Source organism: Clytia hemisphaerica, unplaced genomic scaffold (assembly GCF_902728285.1).
Source record: "Clytia hemisphaerica strain Z4C2 unplaced genomic scaffold, Clytia hemisphaerica genome assembly, whole genome shotgun sequence".
Lineage (NCBI taxonomy): Eukaryota > Metazoa > Cnidaria > Hydrozoa > Leptothecata > Clytiidae > Clytia > Clytia hemisphaerica.
In genome coordinates, this window is record NW_027104025.1 from 1 (window position 1) to 16,125 (window position 16,125).

The window sequence follows — 16,125 nt, forward strand, 5'->3', positions numbered from 1 at the left end:
CACAGACCAGCTGATGTTTATTTCGTGTTGTTCCTTTCTTATCACTGGTGTAATATTCTAACGGAAACATTTCTTTTCCAACCTCATTTCTTGTGAAAATTTGTCTTCGTAGTTGGTAAGAAGGAAATCAATTATTAGCCGTCTTGGTGATGAGCTTTTGGTAGGGATTTTTTACAAGACTTGTCCTGATTGGTGCTTTAGGAGACTTTAAATTTGTTACGACCAATAGGAATTCACTTTAAAGAAACCTTCAAGCTGGTATAGTGCATCTACGTGCATCGATATTCTTTCATTAATTTTACGCTACTCTCTTTAGCAACGACCACCCTAGCGTTTCTTGAAAACGTTTCCCAAAACAGGCACAAAAACTTACAAATATGATAAAAAAACAAAACAGAAATTGAAAAATTGTTTTGTCAAAGATGTGTCAGTCACCTTATTTTGTAACAGACTATTTACAAATAATATTGAATGATATGCAAAATACACAAAAGCCAGACACACGGCGAATATATTCGGTGGAAAGAAGTTTTGAATTCGTGGGAGGTTTCCAAAGCTCACGAACCTTATACAGGGGTACTATTTTTTGCGACCATGGCCGACTCATGGAAGTCATTTCTAAACACTTTACCAAAATTTGGGAATAAATTATAATTTTCAAAAAAAGCAACCAAAGCAATCGTCTGTACGTCTGTGGAGATGAAAAAGGTATTCTGTCTAGAGGCGCTACCCATGAGCCCTTTCGCTCAAGCTAACGAACCAAATCTTCGAGTGGATTCTGATTCTGCGCGCAAGACACGTATTGACTCTAAAGGCCAAGGGTCCGTAAGAGAATCTGTCCAGGTTTCCAGACCTTTTTAAATCATTTTCATCTAAATTTCAGATTCCCAAATCCACATCCGCTATATCCCTTTAGAGCAGTGCGTGGTATAGTCAGGTAGAATTGCATAAATACCCAGACAAAAATGGTGTAGAGATGAAATTTTGCACAGAGGTCCAGGAACATGTCAGGAATCACCAAAAAAAAGCCCTACCCCCAGGAAGATGGGAACACCCTCAAATCCATAATGGTGGACATGGTACTTTTTTCTACAATTAATCAAGGAGGGACCCTTGCTAACTGATTTTTAATGGTTTTCAAATGTCAAAAATAACTAGACAGGGAGATTCCTCTAGATGAGTAGATAAAAAATGGGGTTACTTTTGAAATTTGGACCACGTGGTCCCGAGATATGACCTCTAAAGTCCAAAAAATGACGATTTTGATGACGTCAGCATTTTTACTAAGAACGATAAATTGAAATATCGACAAGCTCATCATGTAACCGTGATCATGGGCTTTCAGAAAAATACATGGTTTAATATGTTTAGATCAGCCGTTGGCGAGATATAAAAATCGTTTTAAAACGCTTATTTTTTTTAAACTAAGATACAATGTTTTTAATTTTATTTCTTAAGATGAAATCGATTAAAAATGCCTTATCATTGATTTTGAAATTGAAATGAAATATTTTTAGCAGGCACATTTTTAGAAAAGAAAAAAAATGTAGTGTACGAAACCAACGAAATTGAATAATACACCATTAAGGACGTGACATTTCGTAATGTACCCCTAAAGATAGCTTTCCTAGGTTATTGATTCGAAGAATTTGGGCGAAATGGACCTGCAGTACTTTCAGTTTTATGTTTAATATAAGTAATCATAGTGAGTGGAAGAAATCAACTTTTTAAAGTGCAATGGCTGTAATTTTTTTTGATAAAGTTTCCATAACTTGAACCTCTTTAACTCCAATGTCTCTTTAATTGTCTTCTTATACCTTCACCTCAGTAAGCAAACTCATAAACACCTCCATAACTCGAATAAATTTGCGTTTCCCACGCCTGTTCGAGTTATGGAGACGCCACTGTAGTTTGTCTATTTATACACTTAATAAACAGACAAGTTTAAGTTCACAATATCCTTAAGCTCAGTCAAAACAAGACAAGTTGAAAATAGAACTTTAACACAAAGGTTGTTTTCGTGTTATTCAGCTCAAAAATGCAATATTTAGACTTCGTGACCATACTGTACCAAAATAAAATATATAGGCTAAGTGACTCAGAGGTTTACAAGTTGTTTCCCAAAAGAATATGGGAAATACGGCATAAGTTGGAAGACACCTTCAACCTTCTAGAAACTTTGCCCCGGGGGATGGGGGCACTTGATTTTGAAAACGACCATACGTTCGGCCCAAAACTAGGTCTCTAAAATCGCACCCTTACAGTGCAGGAAAAATTTTGGCTGAAAATCGACCCTTATAATGCAATTTTTTGAAATGTTTTGCCCTTTTCAGGGCAAAATTTTTTTCAATTTTTCAATTTTTACCTCAAAATTTGGTATTTTCTCAAATTTTACACCCTTACAGTGCACTTTTTCCCACTTGCTCACAAATCAACCCTTACAGTGCACTTTCCAAAGCCCAAAAAACCTACCCTTAAGGGCCGCACGTCCGGTAGGTCACTTACCTGGAGTGCCCCCCCCCGGGAAACTTTGTCTTGTGGGAAAATTCCTTGTGTGGTAAATAGTAAAATAGACAACTAAGTCCCGTGGAGTATTTTCCAAAACAATACAAAACTTCATCAACTTAGTAGGTTTTAAATATTCAGAAACAAAATTACGCTCAGATCAGGTAACTATATATTACGCAAACAACTAATAAGATATATTAACTTGTCTGAAATGGAAACACCCACTATTAAGGGGGATGTTTTACAGTTATAGATATCACTTACAGTTATAACTATCTTCGTGAAAGTTTGGGCCGAGGAAGTTGATCCCTTAAACTACACATTTCTTTAATCACCGTTATCACCGAAAGTAAGTGAGAAATAACAAACTACGTGCAGGTCTAAAAGCAGTAGCGGTCTGGCTTAATTTTCTTGGTGGTGCAAACTATGAAATTGGCGCCCCTGGTATTTTTGTCCTTATTTGCGCCCTCCACCATTAAGTGAAAATATTAAACTGTAAGAGCAGTGACTGGTTGAAAATAACGCCCGGAATATCTGAGTTAACAAACTTTTATTTATAAGAAGGTGTGGTGGTAATGATAACTTGATATCTATTTCCTTGTTATTTAATGGTCTTTACTCTCCATTAAAGATCAATGGCTGAAAGAGGCCCCAAAAAATTCGAAAGTTGGCAGGAGTAAGGGTTATCTGTAATTGTGGCGCCACAGGCAAAAAAATTTGGTGTAAGAAAGGTCAAACAGCTTAAAAGATATTCTAAAAAGGAGAAAGTTAGTCGGCATAAGAACACAAAACCACAGCGAGCAGTTTCGATCAATCTTTCATTTTTGGGGTGAGCATCCCCTTTAACCCCTGGGGGATACACAACACTTCTCTTGCTTAGACTTTTCGCAATTCAATGTTGATAGTAGTTAAAAAGTTTGTAAAATAAATCGAAGCGCCGCAGGTGAAAAATTTACATTGCACTTATAGAAGGCGCTAAAAACGTGTCAAAGGGCGGCAAATCGCCCAACCAAACATGAAAAAAAATTTTGGCGCCCCCTTGAAAAGCTTTTTTGGCGCCCCTCTCAGGTCTTTCTGGGTGGTGCACTGCACACCCTGCACCCCCTGCCAGGCCGCCACTGTCTAAAAGGTTTGGTTCCTAAAAAGTACGACCAGAGCGTCAGTGGTGAGTTTAGACGGCATAAACAAAACAGTGCATATTTTATCAATAACTTTTCTTGATTGTGAAACAAGGTCGAAGCATCGAGGTATGAACTATAAGTTTCGAAATTCGGAAAATACTTTTGCAAAGAGAAATTATAATATTAAGTTGTGTAAAAGCAGGATGATCCAAAAACGACAAACGTTTATTTTGAAAGACACTCGGATGGTTTCCAATAGTTTGAAAAAAGGAACTTTTATTTTGTAACATTTCGGATAAAAAATATAGCAATATGCCTTAGACCTTGAAAGTGCTGTATTAATATTACAAAACTTAGCTGGCTCGGCGTTACATGAAATCAAGAGATTGAATCTATTTTTACGTTTTGCCTTTATCAGAGCAAGCCTAAAACCACCACTCTTGGCTTACTACTAGCAAATGAAATGAAAATCTTAAGGACGCTACAATCAATTAGGCAACCTTTCTTTGATATCACCCACTTTGGATCAGACGAACCTCTTCAACTTTGTCTTCAAATTAATCGATATTTAGAGTTATACAAGGAGATTTAACTATGACACACAATTCAAGACTTTCCAATAGTTCTGGTGGTTAGTCCGAAAAACGACCAAATTGCTGTTCGAGGTCAAGGTTCACTTTTTGAACATTTGGTGCAAAAGAAAGTCTTTAAAATCGTTTACAGAAACATCCAATGAGCATATGCTAATCAAGGAAGATAAATTTCTGTAAAATGTCAAATTTGGCCCTTCTTTCTCCTTAATTAACTTAGGAAAAGTCTATCAGCAATTTAACTTTGAAGGAATCACATGTATTTGAAACATACGGTAATCACATTATGTCGATAAAAATAGAAGAGGTGGAGCTACAGGTCGATCATGTGGTTATTATAGCGGTATCAATTGCTTAATAACAAAGTTATTTTTACCCTCATAAAGATGCCTGATTTCTTTTTTGGCCAACTATAATATAAAAAGACTGAAACCGTTTGATAGATTTTAAAGATAAATTTCTAGGCGAGGCATTTCGAACCTTATCAGTGCACAAGAATCAGGTATTATGAAATAAGTAATATGCTATAACTAGTTAGTAATGAATGAATAGAACATAGATTAATATAACAGTCCCTCGTTATCTTTTGTAAAGGTAACACATGATGCTATGATAGTTATACAATTTCAGGGTCATCCCCCTTAAAAGGTCCACTGGGTGAGAATATCGAACACAACGACAAAATTTAGGTTTGGTGTTTGATTCTTGATTATTCAACACATGTGCCTGAAGGTCATGAATGTTCTGAACTAGGCTTACAAGAGCCCAAAAGTGCATCTAACCCTGGGTTAAACTCAATTTGATTAGGTACAAATTAGCTCGTTTGTCCCTTTTGCGAGATGCAATGAGCTGTTTCATAAAGCCATTGTGTACGGGATCGGTGGTTAACTAGCGAAATTATTGTCCAGGAGGGATTCCTTGCATCAGGTTATCACTTTATTCAAATACTCGACTCTCGGCAAATCTTTAGACACAGTCGCAAGAAGTTTACTACAATATTAGAGCAGTTGTTCAAATCAAAATGCAAAGAAATTGTTGCTGATAAAATGAGCACGTAGTGTATTACTTTACGGATATCAAGCAATTGCATTTTCATGGATGAGAAATGAAGTCATCTCAAAGCTATCATTCAGTAAAGACGTCAGCTAGCAACATTCTTTTTATACATAGGTCCTTTTTAGGGGAAGCGTAATCAAAATGGAATCACGAGATACACAAAATACGTTTACTTGCGCAGAGTAAGCATTCATGAAGGAATTATAAGCGACGTGTCAAGAAGGTTGGAATTTACTGAATTATAATCGCTTTGAAAAGACGAGAACTGCAGAAAAGAAAATTTAGCAAAAAGCATTTCAGGGTAGTTGAGTAATTGAAAATCCTTAAACTACTTATAACAACATTCTACATACTATCAAAGGGGTGCAGAGGAAAAAAATTCTTTTCGTTCGTTAAGAAATCTACTTAACATAACTGAAATTTTAACAAGATTTACAAGTGGCAAAAAAACTTAAAATTACACTTCAAACTCATATTATAATGGTTGTATGATGACTTGTGGTGAAAGAAGTTTATTCCTTGACAGTAATTCGATGCCAATTTCTCTGCATACTTAAGTGTTTCTAATGAATTACAGGGATTTAATTGACGCGAATTTATACATTCCAACGGATTTAAACATATAAGAGGTTGCAATTGCAAGCAAATAGCATTGTTCTGAATTGACAAATTGGCACAATTGTCGCGTGCCCAGGACAAATTCAAACTGTTCGATACGAAACATAATAGTGTACAATGACATAAATTGTGAAATGTCTATAATCCTAAAACGCTAATACTTCTGTAATGTTTTGTCTGTTACTAGGGACGACAATGTAGCGAAGCAAATTTGCAAGATTGTGTTTTTTTGCGTACAATGTCAAGATATGATACAACGCGTGTCCAATCCCGGAATTTTTATATTATGCTGCTAGCATGCTTGTTTTGTTTCATAGATTACAGCCCTAGGACTTTCCCATTTGTAGTTAAGTTAAAAATGCCTTTTGGCATTCTATTGAAGGTTCAACGAGTATTCTCTTTATAAAGCAACACTTGACCTCCATCTTGAGTTCTTGAATAAAGTACTTGGAGAAAGATCCTAGATGTAAATTAACAATGGTTTAATGGAGAAACGACGAAACCAAACTTTTGAAGTGCTTTGGGCTTTTGATTAGGATCTGTACTAGACTACTCGTTTGTAATAATGCAAATTATAATGTAGTTTCCATAAATCAACAGAATTTCAAAGAAAATATATTGCTGGATCTATGTGAATCGATAGACGCTGTCAGATTCGAAATCTGATATATTCCCTGAAAGGTATCAAAAAATATAAAAAATCGACAATGTCAGATCTATGTACGCTCCTGACCAGGAAACATTTTGGACCGGTTTCTCCATTATCATAATTGTGCAGTTGTTTTCTGGGAGGTCTCTCTAAACTCTCCGCTAAGATGTCATTTGACATAGACACTACAATTGGACAAACACAAAGAACACGGAGAGATGAGTTCGGATAGTGACAACAAGCTGAGCTACACTCCAAATGCGGGAGAGGAAGCTATAGAAGAAGTTGATTTTAAACAAAAAATAGGCTTCTCATTGGTCGGTTAAAACCCTTTGAACAGTGAAAGGAAACGAGTAAGATCGGCCCCTTTTTATAATTTTATAGAGTGAATTTCACAGTTCGCAATATTAAAAGATATAAATACCGTATCATGGAAGCTTTGTCATGTTGCGTTTTTCCTTTAGAATGTTCTAATCTTTGACAAGTGGAAATCTGCAATTAAATGAAATTTATATATAGAATGAATGAGTTCCATCATTTCTTTTAAAGAAAATATTGTACCAAGCGGTTTAAGGGGGACGCTTTTATTGCCTTAATACTGGACTCTCCGAAGCGTTTTTAATTACCCTCATCTCCCCGCTTCGTACGTACGCGAGAAAATCTGAACGGGGCCCCTTTGATGGTAGTCGATACGTTTGGTCGATATCGATACGTTTCGAGATATTTATATTGATCAATATTTGATTTGGAGTCTAAAGACCTATCTTTTAAGATCTCTTTAAAAAATTTTCAAACAATTTGTGAACCTTTTCAGGTTAGGAATTTCAATATTTGTAAACTGATCGGGGTGGTCGAATCGAAAGCAGCGGCCGAGCGGCCGATGTGTTCTGAGAGTATGTTTCTGAACATTCAAGAGGATCAATCAATTTGATTAAAAAAAACTTTTGATCTCTGCATTCAGTGATGTATAGTTTATGATATATTTTCTCATGCTAATTTTCCTAAGAAATATTATACATCTAATCTCTAAATTTTTCCAACGCTTGACCCTCCCCCTCAAAATTGAATTTTTAACACATTGTGGTGTGAAAAGGAAACTACGGATATTATCTCGCCCATTCAGGACGGAAAACTTGCAAATTAGAACCCACAGAAGGAAGAAAGCAAAATTCTGTTTTATTTTTCAGTGAAAAATACTTATCCCAGTAAGATTCTTGCGATTTCATTGGTCAAAAGACAGGTGGAATATAAACCGTATTTTTCCTGTCTCCTTCGTGCTCGATATTGTCGAATGCACTTTCGAATGTTTTTATCAAGATTTGAATGTTCAGGGTTGAGAAAGTCAACAAACAGAAAATGTTTTAATTACGGATCCCACTTTCACAGTTTGATTTACTTTGTAGCTTTTTGATGTAAGTATTTACTTGGAGAGTTCTGAAAGTTGTTCGTGCTTTTGGAAAACATGCAAAGGGACTTCAACGGGATAAATCGGGATAAGAACAGTGTAACTAATATTATTCGGAAAAAATACTGTTAAAAGCCAAATTTCAACTCTTCTACCACCATCTGAAGTATCTTTTGTTTTAAAGTGCTATTCCATTTAATATATAGGGGGTGGATGAACCTTTTCAAGCCGAAAAAAAAAGTGGAGTTCCTGGAAAGGTGGGTAAGTAAAGTCCCCTGTAAAAAATTTTTTTAACACTAATAAAGTGAAGTTGGGCGAATTAAATCGATATTTTTACCCTAGTAAATTCAAAATAATTTTTTACCTCTTGGAAATTTCAGAATAATTTTTTAATCCCTTGGAAATTTCAGAATAATTTTTTACCTCTTGGAAATTTCAGAATAATATTTACCTCTTGGAAATTTCAGAATAATTTTTAATCCCTTGGAAATTTCAGAATAATTTCTACCTCTGGGAAATTACAGAATAATTTTTAATCCCTTGGAAATTTCAGAAAAATCTTTAATCCCTTGAAATTTCAAAAATATTCTTTGAGCCCTTTGAATAAAATTGAGATAATCATTTCAGAAAATATAGGTAGACGCTGCTTAGCCATACCACTCTGTAAAAAAAAACCTTCCCTGGAAAAGAGCGAAAGGTTTCCTCAAACCCCCTAGAATTTTAGAACCCCATATTTCATTTGCCACACTCTGGAAATGTTCGTCGATCCGCATCTATGAAAATAAGTCGGAAGAGCCCATTTGTACTTGCAGGTTCTACTATTATTAATATTCTGTCCTCCTATCCATCTATCATGTAGCCGAGAGTTTAAGTCTAACACGTTAAGCTTGAATGCATAATTCCCCAGGGTGAAAGGTTAAAACTAAAGGAAACTTGAACAAGATAATACGTTGTTTGCAAAGCTTTGAAAAGGTTCTGAAGATGGTAGAAGAAGTAGAACCGCATCTCTCATTCCAATCTTACTCAGGGATCTATGAAAATTAAAACCTTCTGTGTTTCAATGTTAGGCGCCCTAACGGTTTATAGTAACAAATATTCGATAGAAATTTTCATCTTTAGAGTAATAATAATGATTCTCAAAGTCATCAAAAAATAAACCTCAAACGAAACGTCTACATGATGTTTGACTATAATATATGCATATATGCTAAATTTGAATTATGCCTTAATCACGCCTAATTACCGCCGCAGCAACATTTTCACCGGTTCATCTTATAAAACCTCACCGAAGAAGCGTCAAAGTGTAACTTTTTGCTGAGATATCTGATTAAAATACACTCCACCGTGAATATTGGACTATCAAAAAGTAGCGTTCTTTTCAATGCTGTGGGATGTGTGGTTCTAACTTCCTCACGTCTTTGATTCAATAGCCGATTAGTGAGATGTAATGAAGTGACCTTTTGACATGGGAAATTATTCCACCTACACTTTTCCCAAAGCCTCGGTAAATGCATTGATCGTTTGTATGATTTTGAGCTGTTTACGGTGGAGAAAGAACCCCTCAGCTTAAATAAAACCTTTTTAACAAACCGGTCGAAAAATCGACCAGCTCAATAACGATCTTTACCATAGTCATATATAATTTACCAACTAAGAGACATTTCCAACAGTATATAACTATAGCTTCCATTCACCCATTTTACATTTTGAAAAGCTCATTGTTTCAAAAGAATCTTCCAGAACCAGAAACAAAACCGAAAACAACCCCACGGGCAAAAGTCTGACTAAAAATTCGAAGGAACTTGTGACCAGCACAACTCGGTCTTTTTTATGACAATCTAAAATTGATATAACAACTAGGCTTTTTCGTGATCGCGACGGAGGGCGTCTTCCAACCCCAGGAGTTAATTTTACACGACATTTCACTGTACATATACCAAAACATATTCCTGATCAGGCCTAATATTGTCCCGTGATAAATTTTCATCCTATTGAAATTTAGGTCATTTTTTAATTGTTAAGTTAATTCAACTTTCTAAGTCAATTTAGACTTCACTTGTTCTATCACATCTGGGGAGGACTGAATATACAGTTCTGTCTTTCAATTTGAACATTTTGACAAAAATTTCCCGAATTTTCTTCTTTCTGTGAGATCGTAAACAAGAAGGAATCTAGGAAATTATGAAATTGAGTTGCTAACCTTTGATTCCGTATTTGTTCCTCGAGGAAGACCATATTAGCACAATAATTATGGTATGTTACATATTTTGTTTTCACTTTTAGTTTTGGCGTACTAAATACTTATTCTATTATCAATCTGGTCTGTTAAATACACCGTTACCAGGAGATACCATCCGGCACAATGTTACGATAATGTGCCATTATGCCAAATACGGAACAAATTTATTTTTGGTCGACTATGTTCATTTCTGGTCAGGACAACAGGACAACTACCTCACATGAAGGGCTTCGAACAATTTATGTAATATAAAATATATAGATAAGTTTAGCGTGATCCAGTTTCTTATATTACATAATGGAATTGGAGAATAAAAAAATGATATATTCGACCCGAAAGTGATAAATTTTACTTTAGATTATCTTTAGATTATCTTTGAGTGATTTTGTCGAAGAGATGAAAGAATTGAAACTGTTAGCAAAGATGGCAGTCGCTGAAAGTGATTTCATACTTTTCCTTTTCATGACTATTAATTAGTGGAGGTGAAAGGACACACCTTTCCCATACATTATCACATTAGTTTCGGAAGAGGAAGAGACAACTGAAAAGAAAGTACTCTATGGTTGTTAAAAATAATGACAAATCAGAAAACAAGATGAGATGAGATGAAAATTTACACATCAAAATATTCGATGTTGTATTAAAAAAAATAGAAAAATTCATGCAATTTATGCAACATTGCACCAAAAATTCCTATCAAGTTGGATAATTCAATATCAATTATGTCGTTCTTTTTCTTTGATAGTTAGGGTTAGGGTTAGGGTTAGGATTTGTCGTTCTTTTTGTCGCTTTTTAATAGTTATTTGTTGTTCTTTTTAAATGGTCTGGAAACGTTAGATGAACAGTCTCTGGTACTTGAAGTAAGACAGTAGTTATGATGTGTCACCATGTGCCCTAGTGACCGCCCTGAATGAGGGGAAAGGCCGGTTTTGACGATGCATAATGATTCCACGCGTAAATTTTCGGAGCCTACAAGGCAGACACTAAGAAAATCGACATCCACTCCCCACACTGGGCTGTCGTACAATGTGAATTAGTAGGCCAGATTTTTTATCGACAGTCACGATACCTACATCAGACTAGTTCTGCATTACAATGTATACACATGTAATATTAGAGAGTAAAGTGATGTAGTTTACACGTTCTAACTAGTTCTAATTCCATTTTCAAGGGGGGTTGGATTTTTTTCAAATAAGTAAATGTATCGAAAAGCAGAGCGTCGTCAAAGAGAATTTTTTATTGACGGTGACTTTGAATATTAACGAATAATGGAGCGTATCGAATAGTAGAACATCGAATTAAAGAGCGTCAACTGTATCAAAATTTAATGGTAGGCAGTTTTGTGCGATGTTTGTCCACTACCATTTGACTTATCCATGGATGAGGAAAGAGAATAAACCATGGCTATTTGATTAGAAAGCATTCTGATTATTTATCGGTAGTTATAACACCAAAACAGGTACATACAAAAATATGACATTTTCCGGCAAAATAAATTTTATTTTTCCTTCAGAAATATTATATAAAATAATATATTGTTAGTTGGATGTAGAAGAGAGAGAGGAGTGGCGCCGGTAATTTAACGATTAGCACCTTATTTTGCACAGGAGAAACAGGACAGTTTCCATGGCAAACCTCCGATAAACATGGTGGATTAGCTGTGGCAGACATTGATCGATCAAATAAGAATCAACGAAGAAGGAAAGGTAGTCAAAGCAGTGCAAACATAGTAAAAAGAATGCAATCAAAAGGTTGATCAAAAGACAACTATGTATGCGGGGGAGAAAAAAAGAAAGATTAAGAAATGGTTTTTAATTGCCGTTGGAAAATTACTGCGTTGATTGATCTCTGCTTTAATACCACTTAATGACGTCAGACAACACTCCAGTAACCTTTACTAAATTGTCAAAATATAGAACTATTGATCTCTTAGTCAGATTAATAAGCTTTACTATATTTAACTTCTTAAATCGCATTTTATGCAAATTAAGCTGTAGTATAGACTAATGGAAATTAAAATAGATGTATAGGAAAAGAAGGAAATCAACAAAGTCGATTTTTTAAAAGACGAAAGTCGGCTTAGTTGGCTAAGTATAATAAATTCAATTCAATTTTTGACATACTCAATAACAAGCTTCATAAAAAGAAACTGATTTTTAGACTGAGTTGACTTCAAACGGGATGTTAGCCTCGGGGTGCATTGACGTCAAACTACTTTATATAGTCATGTTTTGCTGAAAAATGAGTTTGAAAATCCGATTTGCGCAATTCATTTAATTGGAAAGGTAGTAGTAATGTCTGTTATTTTTAGAGCGGTGCCACACTTGGTTGGGTTCTAATTGGTGACGCAATTCTTTTTCATATAGCCTACATATAGTGTATACTGGACGAACGTCAAAAACACTGATTGTTTTAACCCTTCGCACGTCAGTTGGACCAAAATAGCGTGAACATTCGATGACTAAAATGCTACCGAAACTGGGGCTTTCTATTTTTGATAAGCTATATCGCATAAATCTATATATGCCGTAGTCAAAAAATAAAACGCAAAAAGGGATGAAATCCTTTCATTACTTTACCAACGTACTTGAAATACTGAATACTTGAATACAAAATATCAATACCATGTGGTCCTATGCGAGGGAGCAACAATAAAAGAGAGAATTAAAGGATTTAAATATTTTTGAAGCAAAAAAATAATCAAGCTTGAGGCTCTGTAATAGTCAAAGATTTTGTAAAAGGAATGGCAACAGATTTATAACTGACGAAAATAGCGAGTTACTGTTTTTTTTTTGTTGGCCGTAAAGTCTTTGGTGAACTTTAAGGCCTAATTGACGTAATTCAAAACAAGAACATGGAACAAGTATCATTTTCATTGACGTTTTACATATAAGGCTTCTAGCACAAATTTTTGGAGTAACTAAAGCGAACAGGCTCATTTTCTAACAGGACCCATTTGATTTGATTTGGCAAAAACCTTCATAAGACCAGTCTAATGTTTAGTCTAACTAATATCACAACCGATCAATCATTCTTCGCAAAACAACACTTTGCTTTAAAGTGATATTGCGAATGTGACGATCCAACCCGGTTGTTCATCTCGCGCCACAAAACAATCAAAATGCAAACCGCGTTGCATATTTGCTATAAAACGAAAATGAAATGTTTATAATGATCGTCGTTTGATTTTGGTCCGATAGTTTGGATAAGGCCAATCACTGCGCTTAAAATCTCATTTAATATTCAATCCAAATCTGCTTGAAGAAGATTAAAGCATTGGGATTAACCTGGGTTGGGCCTGGGTTAGAGTGAATGATAGCCACGCTCGGAGTAATCAGAATCTACTCGACGATTAATTTCAATAGTAAGTTACCCAACTGTGGGTGTAGGTGGTCGGCGTGTACAATAGACAGAGTATCCACACGAAAGCTAAGAACACGTGTATAACAAGTTCAAATAGAGCACCAAAGTCTCAATGGTCATCATTGACATAATAGGGATACTGCATGATTAATACTACTCAAAGATAATAATAAGACTCGTGTCTTTTATTAAGACGCACACGCATTGTAAAATACACAAACAATAAGTCAACAACAACAAGGCTTGTAAACAACAACAAAAATGGACAAAATAGCCTAAAAAACAACGTCATCACAGATAACGGTTGGAGAAAAAAGGTTGGAGGAGACCTACACCAGATTACGTATGTAATTCAATACAGACAATGGAGAGAAAGTGGGCAGGCTATTTGAATTAATACGCGAGGTAATCTACCGTCTAATACTTTAACCAACACCACCGCAACACAATATCCTTTGAATTGAGATGAGATACATCTAATTTCTTGTTTGTTTAATTGATCAAACACTATGATGTCATTTCTCCCCATTTAGATCAACCCCTTCAAATATCTTCCTTTTAATGCAAACCCACCCACCTATCCGTGGATTTTGAAGCTTCCTTATAGTTGGGTTGGACAAACTTTGCTGCCGATTAGAGTATCAGCCAATGTAATAAAAGACTTCAGCTGAGTTTGTTATAACTGGCAGTAGCCACTTAGGGTGTTGTAGTGTAGTGGTTATCAACCTTGACTTCCAAGTAGGAGGTTCCCACTCCGGTGCTTGGATTCACTTGGCAAGTGAATGTATCTTTGTTAGGGTCACTCAGACCATACGAGAGGAATTGGGTACCATAACTATGATTCAAGAGTATGATGAAGAGAAACGCCTTCTACAGTGCATCGTATGGTCGAACCCGATAAATATTTACTTACAAATCAAAATGAAAGGCATTCCCCCCATACTCTTGAATCATAGTTATGGTACCCATTTCCTATCAAATCGTTCGAGCTTAATTACTATATACACCATCAGAGCTGCATGTCACGAGCACGGAATGATAGGTTTAGGTGAACACATTAACTTCTCTATCCAAGGATAGTTATAATTCTTTCATGAGTAGAGTATATTCAATTCATTGGATGGACAATCTCTTCCCCTAACTTAAGTTTGGTAGTCAAGGTTAAAAAACCAATTGGACGTTACAAACCTTCTATCGTTGCTCTACGACGAACAATGCTAAGTCATCTCGAAGATGCATCCAAGGGAAAGTCTACTCTGGATGGTGTGCAATTAATTTTAATCTTCCAAAAAATTTTCGTACATAAGGCTATATTGAGGGTTAGTGAAAAGTCAACAAAACTTGTTTTGTCCAGGGGGTAAAGTTGCTCTATTTGGGGGTAATTTTGAATGCCCGGGGGTCAACTGATGCTTGTTCGGGGGTAAACCTACAGTCCGGTAGGTCAAAAGTCACAATGTTCGAGTGGTAAATTTCCAAAAATTGTTATATCCTCCAAAGAGTAGGAGCGATAATATATTCATTTAATTTCATGAAGATTTCATGGAATTACATTTTCATTTTAGGCGACGAGCCTAAAAAATTTACCAAAATAAATTCATTAAAATAAATAAACAAGAAATTCACCAAAATAAATTCATAATAATAAATAAACGAAAAATTCACCAAATAAGAGCAGGTTCATTTTATTGTATCGTCGGCAAAATTATTTGACAAAAGGCTTTTATATTTTCGATTGTATCTCATTTCAAATTATCCATTTTCGATTGTAACAGTTAAAATAAGAATACCTTCAAATAGTTTTGTTTTCAATAATTTCCTTGTTTTTATCGAACCTTTTCACCAAAAAAGGTCAGGTTGTTTGTTTCAAGCGAGAAAAATAGGGTATGTTTATAATTAGAGGTTATAATGAACGAAAACTTTCGGTTCGTGAGAATTGCACATTTGTTACTCTACTTAACATCATCAAGCCGACGTCGTTATAATGCATTTCAGATTTCCTATGTGTTTTGACCCAAAACAACAATTTTGACCACTAGAAAATCTTAAAAAGTGTTTTTAAATCCCTACCAGTCTCTGGCATTTCCATCATATAGATCATGAAAACACCCCTGTGTCATAGACCCACTGGAAAATTTGGCATGAATTTCGTCCCCGGCTGGAAAATTACCCTGAAATTTCATCCCAACTCGAAATTCAATGTTTAAAGATTGTACTCTAAAACTATTCCTACTGGGTTTATTAACCTCGGAACAAAAAACTATTCCCATAGTGATTTCAATAGGAATTTCTATCCCCGCTGAGGAAAAAAGTCCCACTTGGGCTGTGAGACAGGGGTGTATGAAAAGGGGAACAAGGAGACAAATACAGTCAGGAGTAATACCTTAAATAAGGCGTATACCTTGTTCAAGTAAGAATTCCAAATTTCTATTGTTTGATACTTCCTATTTAGGAAGTAGTGGGAATATTTTCCAAACTAGGAAAAAGGGCACTCTCTCGTCTATACCTTTGGAAAGAGCACGAGAAACTGAATTCCCATGGTGATTTTTAGAAAATTCCACAGCCGGAATTGATCACAA

The 16,125-nt window shown here is 35.4% G+C and overlaps 1 protein-coding gene across 2 annotated transcripts in view; it reads right to left on the bottom strand.

Moving 5' to 3' along the window:
* Positions 1–6,418: 6,418 nt before the first annotated feature.
* The window catches only part of LOC136811580 (U11/U12 small nuclear ribonucleoprotein 35 kDa protein-like), a 28,297-nt gene continuing 18,590 nt past the window's right edge, over positions 6,419–16,125 (bottom strand). Inside the window, exons 3-4 of one of the 2 annotated variants that reach the window (XR_010847249.1) lie at positions 6,967–7,034; positions 6,419–6,567 (exon numbers count right to left, since the gene is read on the bottom strand). The gene's annotated coding sequence lies outside the window, so the exon portion shown is untranslated. Of the gene's footprint in view, positions 6,568–6,620; positions 7,035–16,125 lie in introns of those variants that run through there. The other variant, XM_067068206.1, reaches the window with a different exon arrangement.